Raw genomic sequence first — 9,097 nt, 5'->3', positions numbered from 1 at the left:
TGTAAGTGCCCCCTGCTGGCCACCCGCTAACATTGCTGTGAGGGGCATTCCAGGCTATGAGCGCTTTATCCCTGGGATAAAGAACAGAATCCAGCCGCTGCCCCAATCTCGGGGTCCCTGGGCCCACCCTTAGGGCACAGACTTTGGTGCATGTTGGAAGCTGCTATCCAGCTACCTAGTCCCTCTGGTTGCATCCCTGACCCCCCTGAGTTCCTGATATTTAAACACACCTCTCTCCCAGAACTGCAAAAGGTGTGATGCGTCAGTTTTAGCATTGAACCCCTCGGGGGCAGGCAGTAGTGGTGAAGAGCGAGACACTTTCCTGAGACTCTAACACATTAATGCACTTTTATACTTCATCACGTAGAGCACAGGAGAGCGCAGATCATACAAAACAATCAACACCAAACGCATGTTCCTCACCGCTCCAGGGCATTCTCTGGGCTGGGGGCCAAGTCCCTCGGGTTGTCTGCAGGCCTTGGGCTCAGGAACGTGGGCATGAGGCTGCTACATACTGAGGAGTGCTCCAGTCCTTTAAAAAAAAAAAAAAAAAGTACTGGAACGTGCTCCAAGTCCACCGCTAAGTGATACTGGCAGCACCCAACTGCCATTGCAGCTCCTCCAGAAGGTGCTAGAATGGCGTTCCGGAGTGTTCCGGCACAATTCCAGCCCCGGTGCTGAGTGAGCTCTCTGCTCCCCCCCAGCTACGCTCCTGTGGCTAGCACTTCCTGGCCAACATTGGGTCAGTCATGCCCCCCACTTCTCCACAGGGACAGGCACCTCTGTGCAAGGGGTTCGCCCCTCCCCCAGCAGCGCTATCTTCCCACAATCCCCTTGAAAGGGGTGCTGAAGACCGTCTTCTGTGGAAGTGGGGGTGCTGGTGCCCCAGAGCCGGTGCCCGGGCGCAGAGCCCAATGCAGATGACCCCAGTGTCCCACAGGACCCCATGACCTGCTGGGACTGTCCCATGGAGGGCGCTAACCCCGCCCCGACTGAGCAGATCAGGAGTTGTTCCTCATGGGTGTGGTGCTGGGCTTTCTCCCAGCGAGGAGGGGGTGCTCTGGCCCAAAGCTGCCCCCTCCCCCTGGCAGGCATTTCTAACTGGACCCCTCAGGCGGGCAGCCGGAATACGTGTGACCAGCTTTGGGCACATGCCATCTCCAGGCTGGCCAACAGCAATCGGCAGAACAGCCAATGGGCCCCCTGGAAAGGGATGGCTGAGGTTTTTGGGCGGTGCTGCCGGCTGCGCTGCTGGGCATGCGCTTCCGGCTCGGCCACGGCATCCACACCTGCCCACCCGGCTGCCTTTGCCGCAGCTAGTACCACCCCATGCGTGCCTGGGAGCCCTGCGGCTCACCCACGCGATTTGAAAGGGCCCATGTAATTATACATTAATTCTTATGGGACATTATAAAATCCTGCTCCTACATATCCCCCTTTTGACACTAAGATATTAATCGCCAGTGTCGCTTCTTATTTAGTCCACGTAATAGAAAATACTGGGAGGGGATAGGGGCCTGTGGCTCTAGCTTTGAATACATTTGTTTTATCCAACAGCACATTCCAAACATTTCAATTAAACACATACAATTTAAAACCAAAACCAATTAGGGGGAGTAACATTAGTACGCCAGTAGTTGTGGGAGACCATCCAGAAAATGTTATACCAATGGTAAGCTGTTCTGTCTTTCTGCAGTGGCAATTCTTAACATGTCCCCATTTGCGTGTATAATATGAATGGTTCAGTTTCCCACACTGACTTTTTTTTGTTTGGTTGGGTTTTTTTTGTTTTTGGGGTTTTTTGTTTTTTGTTGTTTTTTTTTTAGGGACTATGTTACCTTTTCACAGATGATTGGTAACTTTCTGCCATTCAATGCCAAGACTGAGAGAGAGCTCAGCTAAATCGGTGCTTACAGTAAGCAGAGACTTTATTTGTTTCTGTATTAGGTTGTCCTGTAGCTGGTATCAGCTTTTTCTGAAAGACCATAACATTTTTCTACCCCTTTCGGGGTGGCATTTATTATTGCTTAAAATATTCCTTTCTTTCACAAACACCCTTGCTGATGGCAGGCAAAACAAGAGGAATTAACTCCATATTTGCCTGTGTTTTTGTTCTATAGGCAGGCCAGGTTTCAGTGGCTTCTAGTACTCCTGTATCTTTTAAGGGTTCTGGGGAAATTATTTCACTGTTCAGTCATTAAATCCATGTTTGTAATGTTTTTCCTGCTGTGTTAAGCTTTATGTTTGTTTACAGGTAATAGCTGAGAAGCATCATTACCAAAAAGGATTTTTCCAAAAATCACACACACTATACATTGTTACAGGGGGACTTATTACATTCATTTCAATTAAAGGTATCTTGTTATACCATGCCTTTTATTTACGCAATTTGTTTGCTGATCAGGTATGTCCTTTATCTGTAGCTGCTTTGTGCTGGCAGTTCCATCCCCCCATCAATCAGTTAGGTAATTTGCATCAACACAGACTTGGCTTTTGGATTCAAAGCCATCAGCAGACCCAATTAACTTTTACCAGAGTTTTGATTACTTTAAACTCTTGCTTCACACACACACACACACACACACACACACTCTCTCTCTCTCTCTCTCTATTGTGGCTCCATTGGAGCCCTGATAGGATTTTAATTAAGTAGCATGTTTCGCTGGAATTTCTTTCACCCCTGTACATATCCTGGGGAAAAAGCACATTCCTTCTCTAGTTTAATGTCTATACATATCAATCATGTACCCTTATCAAAGTGACAGTCTCATTACACACAGCCATCCCAAGGCTCAGTGTTTCTAACATTGCTTCTTTTTGTTTTGTGCACCACACCCCTGCTCTTGTGTCAGAGGGGCACTGTCTTTATTCTTTTACTACAGCTCTCATCTGCTATTTTGTTACAAAAAAAACAAACAAAAAAGAATCCAGAATCTCTCCCTAGTCGCCTGATTTTGACGGCCCTGCTGCAGCCATGACGTGGTCTTTATTTAAAAACATTTTACATTTTGTAAAAGAATCAAGTTACCCCGTAAGGGTTAAATGCCAAATCCCAAAGCCAAACAACACTGATTACCTGTGTCTGGCAAAAAGGTCTTGTCAGTTTTGCAACTTTGAATTCAAGAGTCAAATGGATTTTTAGTGGCATTATTCAAAATAAAACAAAACCAATTTATCTTAAACCTACAAAGCAGGAGTTTTACAAACCAGGTGAGTTGGTTTAGGTTCTTAGAACCTCACATATTTCCACAGATAGATACATACACATTGTCTTTTCCTTAACATTCCTTCTACACTACTCTGGTTTTCCATAGCTCTATATAGATGATATTCCCTTTCTTCATTTGGGTCAGTTAAGTTCCAGTAGACCCCCCCCCCACCCCATGTTCTAGCAAATTTGACTACATTGTCCATGGTCAAATGATTTCAACCAGAGTCTCTCTTTATTTGGATTATTTACAGACATTCTTTTGGAAAAGGGCCCATTTTCCCTTCAGAATGGCTGCAAAGAAAGCAAGATTTTTTTTTATTATTTTATTTTTTTAAAAACATGGTCCTTAACCCTTTTACAAGGTTTAACTGCTTAATTCTTTCCAGCCTCTGTAGAGTTAACTTTTCACTCTCTTTCCTTATATCACTTGTTTATCTCCCAAAATGACACCTTTACCAACGCAGATTTCACCATTTTAAGTATTGTTCCAGGGATTCATGCCTTTTCTTACTCCTGACACTATGCCCTTAGGGCTTCCAACCTGTTCCAGTTTCTTTATCTGTTGCTTGTCTGGGCCCGATCCTGCTTTTTCCAATGAACCGTTTTTGTGAGGGATATTGTGCTCACCTCACAATTCCGAAAGAAACATCCAAGGAAAGGGACCAGGAAGGGTGGGGGCCAGCCGAGGAGCCCACCCTCCCTGCTGAACCGGTAGTGGAACAGTAAAGAATCAGTTTCTGAGGCAGACAACAAAGGGGAACAGAACAAGGGGCTTTTTTTCTTCTTTCTTTTCATAATGAGATGGGAGTCTGAAGGGGGTTGGGATCGATCCGGGGTGTTATTTTTGTTTTGTTTTGTTTTTGGAGAACAGGGTAAAGGGGAGCGCTCGGTCTGGTGGTGGGAGAGGAGGCTTTTAATAAAGCTTTTAACTTATTATTTGAATCTTTGAGAGAGGCGCGTTTCAATTCTGTCCACCTACGATTTGCCTCTTCCCACCATTGCATGAAACAATCAACCTCTCCTTTAGCCAATTTAGTTTTAGATCGGTCGAATTTGTCTTTTAAGACGTCCACTCGGTCCTTGTCCCAAGATCCTAACAGTGGCCACTGAGTTTTGGGATCTCCGTGAGTTAGCCTAGACCATTTCTCCAGAAATTTACAGGGGTCTGGACCCTTCCTAAAATACATAAAATGAGCCGGCGTTCCTTTAGGGAACTGTCCCGAATTAGACGTCTAGTTACCCATACAGGAGGACTTCACACACACCAATCGCACAAGAAGGAAATTCGGGTTCGTCAGAGCGATGCCCGGTGCAACACACAAAAGGAGCCCACAGGCTACTGCCTCAATCGCCCTTGCCTTCACACCAAGGGTTCTACCCAAGGTGCGGTGTGGCTGCGATTGTGCAGATTTCACTCACTCAGGCCGCGGGGACAGGAACCCCTTGGTTGGCCGATCCCCGGATGGAGACGGCACCCAGTCTCAAACACTCCTGTCATAACTATAAAGGGAAGGGTAACAGCCCTCCTGTGTACAATACTATAAAATCCCTCCTGGCCAGAGACTCCAAAATCCTTTTACCTGTAAAGGGTTAAGAAGCTCAGGTAACCTGGCTGACATCTGACCCAAAGGACCAATAAGGGGACAAGATACTTTCAAATCTTGGTGGGGGGAGGCTTTTGTTTGTGCTCTTTGTTTTTGGGGGTTGTTCGCTCTTGGGACTGAGAGGGACCAGACATCAATCCAGGCTCTCCAAATCTTTCTGAACAAGTTTCTCATATTTCCAACTTGTAAGTAAACCGCCCAGGCAAGGCGTGTTAGTTTTTATCTTTGTTTTCGCAACTTGTAAATGTACATTTTTGCTAGAGTGTTTATCTCTGTTTGCTGTAACTTTGAACCGAAGGCTAGAGGGGATTCCTCTGGGCTCTTTAAATTTGATTACCCTGTAAAGTTAGTTTCCATCCTGATTTTACAGAGATGATTTTTACCTTTTTCTTTAATTAAAAGCCTTCTTTTTAAGAACCTGATTGATTGTTCCTTGTTTTTAGATCCAAGGGGGTTGGATCTTGATCCACCAGGAGTTGGTGGGAGGTAGGAGGGGGGGATGGTTAATTTCTCCTTGTTTTAAGATCCAAGGGGTTTGGATCTGTATTCACCGGGGAATTGGTGAAAAGTCTCTCAAGGCTACCCAGGGAAGGGAATTAGCACATTTGGGAGTGGTGGCAGCGGACCAGATCTAAGCTGGTAGTTAAGCTTAGAAGTTTTCATGCAGGCCCCCACATTTGTACCCTAAAGTTCAGAGTGGGGAAGCAGCCTTGACAACTCCACAGGAGGACGGATAGACACAGAGACAAGACAGTCCTCAGTCCGGACAAAACACAGAAATAATTACCTGACCAGATTCCTGATGTCAGATCCCGGGATCCCTACCAGAACAGAGTGGGAACCAACAGGTTCAATGGTGTAGACTTCACTGTGGTCGTGCGCCCTTCCATTCAGGAGGAGGATGGCTCGGGCCAAATGCCCAGGTGCCAGCTACCACGGTCGTCCTACAAAAACAGTCAGGAATCACACGGCCCCAGTGAAGACGGTTGTCATCTCGGTGGAACCTCCAAATTGTCAAAGTTAGAATCAGGACTCACAATTTGTCAGAGCAATCTGTTTATTAGCACAGCGCTCTGCTAATACATTCAGATAATGTGAGCCCCCATGCAAGACCCAAACAGTCTTATTTATACAGATAAAAGGGTGCGAACTAAACAAAGGGACAGAAAGAGCAAAATGGTAATATTTACCTGGGGCACAATATGCATATCCTGCTTCCTTATTAACTCTTATCCATCTAAGGCTAATGCTTCACCAATTGCCCTTAGGTGGGGCAATTCATTAAGCAGTTAATGTCTGCTTTCCTGCCCCCTGGCTTGCAGCATTTCTCATTTCTACTTAAAGGTACATACGGCATTCTTTAATTCTATTTCTTTAATAGAATTCATTTCACTTTCACACCCATGACCAGAACACCTACACCAGGGGTGGCCCACATGCGGCTCCTTGTGTAGGCACCAACTCCGGGGCTGTAGCTACAGGTGCCAACTTTCCAATGTGCCAGGGGGGTGCTCACTGCTCAACCCCTGGCTCTGCCACAGGCCCTGCCCACTCCACCCCTTCCCGCAGCCATCGCTCCTCCCCCTCCATCCCAGAGCCTCCTGCATGCCACAAAACAGTTGATCGGGAGGTGCAGGGAGGGTGCGGGAGACGATTCGTTGGGGCTGCCGGTGGGTGGAAGGCGCTGGGAGCCGGGATGGGGGAGCTGATGTGGGGCTGCTGACGTATTACTGTGGCTCTTTGGCAATGTACATTGGTAAATTCTGGCTTCTCCTCAGGCTCAGGTTGGCCACCCCTGACCTAGACTCGATGGTTTGGCTCCTATCAATATCCTCAGATATCCATGCAAATTGCAGTATAAAAAACAAATAGACCTGCGCTTCAGATACATCTGCTAGTTCTGATCAAAGTTTAAGTGTCTGCTTTGTTTGAAAGAGGCACTATGAAATAATAATTAGCCTTTTTAAAAGCCTGTTTATTCTGTTGCATATACAGCCTTTGGATGCTTGAAAATATCCCCGTCTCTTTCGATGATGGCAAGCCGCATCTCACTAGCTTGTACAGAGCCAGCTGCAATGTGAAACTGGCCAGAGGGATCGATGCAGCAGGACATGGGCTGAGCCTAATTGAATTCCCTCTGTATGAAGGGCAGAAGGGATTTACATGTGGAAGGGGTTGCAGTGGAGAACAGACAATGATCAAGCATGAAATGTATGCAGAAAATACAGCCTACTAACCCTACGTGAAAAGGTCATCAGGCCCTCATCGGTGAATGAGTTTGATCCCCCTGCTTTAATGATGATGATGCAGATGGGTTATGGAAACAGTTCAGGTCAAATTCTGAAGGGCACAAGAGCAAACTATTCCACTGCGTAGGAAAGAGAGGAAGTCTGGCAAGAGAGCACAAGGAGATCTTCAATGATCTAAAGCTCAAAAAAGAGTCCTACAGAAAGGGGGAACTGGGTCAAATTATGAAGGATGAATATAAACAAACTACACAAGCATGTAGGGACAAAATTAGAAAGGCCCAGGCACAAGATGAGATGAAGCTAAGGATAACAAGACAACATTCTACACGTACATTAGAAGCAAGCGGAAGACTAAGGACAGGGTGGCCCATTACTCAATGAGCGGGAGAAACAGTAACAGAAAATATGGAAATGGCAGTGGTGCTAAATGACGTTTTTGTTTCAATTTTCACCAAAAAGTTTAGCAGCGATCAGACACCTAACAGTGAATACCAGTGAAAATGAGGTAGGATCCGAGGCTAAAATAGGGAAAGAACAAGTTAAAAGTTACTTAGACAAGTTAGATGTCTTCAAGTCACCAGGGCCTGATGAAATGCATCCTAGAGTACTCAAGGAGCTGACTGAGGAGATATCTGAGCCATTAGCAATTATCTTTGAAAACTCACAGAAGATGGGAGAGATCCCAAGGGAATGGAAGAGGGCAAATATAGTGTCCATATATAAAAAGGGGAATAAGGACAACCTCGGGAATTATAGACCAATCAGTTTAACTTCAGATAATAAGGTGATAAGTAATCATCAGCATGGATTTGTCAAGAACAAATCATGTCAAACCAACCTAATAGCTTTCTGTGACAGGGTAACAAGCCTCCTGAATAAGGGGGAAGCGATAGATGTGGTATATCTCGACTTTAGTAAGGCTTTTGTTACTGTCTTGCATGCCCTTCTCATAAATAAACTAGGGAAATACAACCTAGATGGAGCTACTATAATGTGGGTGTAGAACCGGTTAGAAAACTGTTCCCAGAGAGTGGTTCACAGACAAGTTGGAAGGGAATATTGAGAGGGGTCCTGCAGGGACTGGTCCTGGGTCAGGTTCTGATCAATATCTTCAATGATTTGGATAATGGCATAGAAAGTGCACTTATAAAGTTTGCAGATGATACCATGCTGGGAGAGGTTGCAAATGCTTTGGAGGACAGGACTAAAATTCAAAATGATCTGGGCAAACTGGAGAAATGGTCTGAAGTAAATAGGATGAAATCAATAAGGACAAATGCAAAGTACTCCACTTAGGAAGGAACAATCAGTTGCACACATACAAAATGGGAAATAACTGTCTAGGAAAGAGTACTGAGGAAAGGGATCTGGGGGTCATAGCGGATCACAAGCTAAATATGAGCCAACAGTGTAACACTGTGGCAAAAAAAGCAAACATAATATACCCAAGGCAAAAGGGTATATTAGCAGGACTGTTGTAAGCAAGACACGAGAAGTAATTTTTCCCCTCTACTCCATGCTGATTAGGCCTCAACTGGAATATTGTATCCAGTTCTGGGCATCACATTTCAGGAAAGATGTGGACAAACTTGAGAAAGTCCACAGAAGAGCAACAAAAATGATTAAAGGTCTAGAAAACATGACCTAGGAGGGAAGATTGAAAGAAAATGGGTTTGTTTAGCAGGGCCGGCTCCAGGCACCAGCCCACCAAGCTTGTGCTTGGGGCGGCACCTGGAGGGGGGCGGCGCGGCACGGTGCTCCGGCTCCGGCCGCCGGGGAGAGCGGAGCCCCGGCCGGGCTCTGGCCGCCGGGGAGAGCGGCCCGCGGCCAGGCTCAGCACCCTCCCCTGCCGCCCTCTGGGGATGGGGGGGGGGCGGCGGGAGGCTTTTTTGCCTGGGGCAGCAAAAAAGCCAGAGCCATCCCTGTTGTTTAGTCTGGAGAAGAGAAGACTGAGTGGGGGACACGATAAATTTCAAGTACATAAAATGTTGTTACAAGGAGGAAGGAGAAAAATTGTTCTTCTTAACCTCTGA

General features: G+C 46.1%; 1 long non-coding RNA gene across 1 annotated transcript; it reads right to left on the bottom strand.

Annotated features, from left to right (window-relative positions):
• Nucleotides 1-333: 333 nt before the first annotated feature.
• On the bottom strand, nt 334-5,746 carry LOC128825876 (uncharacterized). Its single transcript, XR_008442748.1, has 2 exons — nt 5,603-5,746; nt 334-532 (listed from the first exon to the last, which is right to left on the bottom strand). It is a non-coding gene; the product is annotated as an uncharacterized LOC128825876 (long non-coding RNA).
• Nucleotides 5,747-9,097: the final 3,351 nt, after the last annotated feature.

Source organism: Malaclemys terrapin, chromosome 18 (assembly GCF_027887155.1).
Source record: "Malaclemys terrapin pileata isolate rMalTer1 chromosome 18, rMalTer1.hap1, whole genome shotgun sequence".
NCBI lineage: Eukaryota > Metazoa > Chordata > Testudines > Emydidae > Malaclemys > Malaclemys terrapin.
This window is presented reverse-complemented; position numbering and strand designations above follow the sequence as displayed.